The sequence below is a fragment of the Cervus canadensis genome, chromosome 15, assembly GCF_019320065.1.
Source record: "Cervus canadensis isolate Bull #8, Minnesota chromosome 15, ASM1932006v1, whole genome shotgun sequence".
In the NCBI taxonomy this organism is placed as follows: Eukaryota; Metazoa; Chordata; class Mammalia; order Artiodactyla; family Cervidae; genus Cervus; species Cervus canadensis.
In genome coordinates, this window is record NC_057400.1 from 49608585 (window position 1) to 49609426 (window position 842).

The 842-nt window shown below is 40.3% G+C and overlaps 1 non-coding gene across 1 annotated transcript; it reads right to left on the reverse strand.

The window, feature by feature from the left end:
* Positions 1-731: 731 nt before the first annotated feature.
* On the reverse strand, positions 732-842 carry LOC122454056. Its single transcript, XR_006273277.1, has one exon. It is a non-coding gene; the product is annotated as a U6 spliceosomal RNA (small nuclear RNA).

Here is an 842-nt window from a genome sequence, read left to right on the forward strand (position 1 = left end):
CCCTTTTCCTGCCTTCAGTTTTTCCCAGCATCAGGGTCTTTTCCAGTGAGTCATCTCTTCGCATCAGGTGGCCAAAGTAATATTAGAGCTTCAGCTTCAGCATCAGTCCTTCCAATGAATATTCAGGGTTGACGTCCTTTAGGATGGACTGGTTGGATCTCCTTGCTGTCCAAGGGACCCTCAAGAGTCTTTTCCAACACCACAGTTCGAAGGCATCAATTCTTTGGTGCTCAGCCTTTTTTATGGTCCACTTCTCACACCGGTACCTGACCATTGGAAAAACCATAGCTTTGACTACATGGGCCTTTGTCAGCAAAGTAATGTCTCTGCTTTTTTAATATGCTGTCTAGGTTTGTCATAGCTTTCCTTCCAAGGAGCAAGCGTCTTTTAATTTCATGGCTGCAGTCACCATCCACATTGATTATGGATAAGAAAAAAATAAAGCCTGTCACTATTTCCATTGTTTCCCCATCTATTTGCCATGAAGTGATGGAACTGGAAGCCATAATCTTTGTTTTTTGAATGTTGAGTTTTAAGCCAGCTTTTGAATTGTCTTCTTTCACCTTCATCAAGAGGCTCTTTAATTTCTCTTCTCTTTCTGCCATTAGGGTGGTATCATCTGCATATCTGACGTTATTGATATTTCTCCCAGCAATCTTTTTTAAAAATTTATTTATTTTTAATTGAAGGATAATTGCTTTACAGAATTTTGTTGTTTCCTGTCAAACATAAAAAGTATGGACCGCTTCACAAATTTGCATGTCATTCTTGGGCAGGGGCCTTGCTAATCCTAATCTTCCCTGTATCACTCCAATTTTAGCATATGTGCTGGAAGCGAGCAC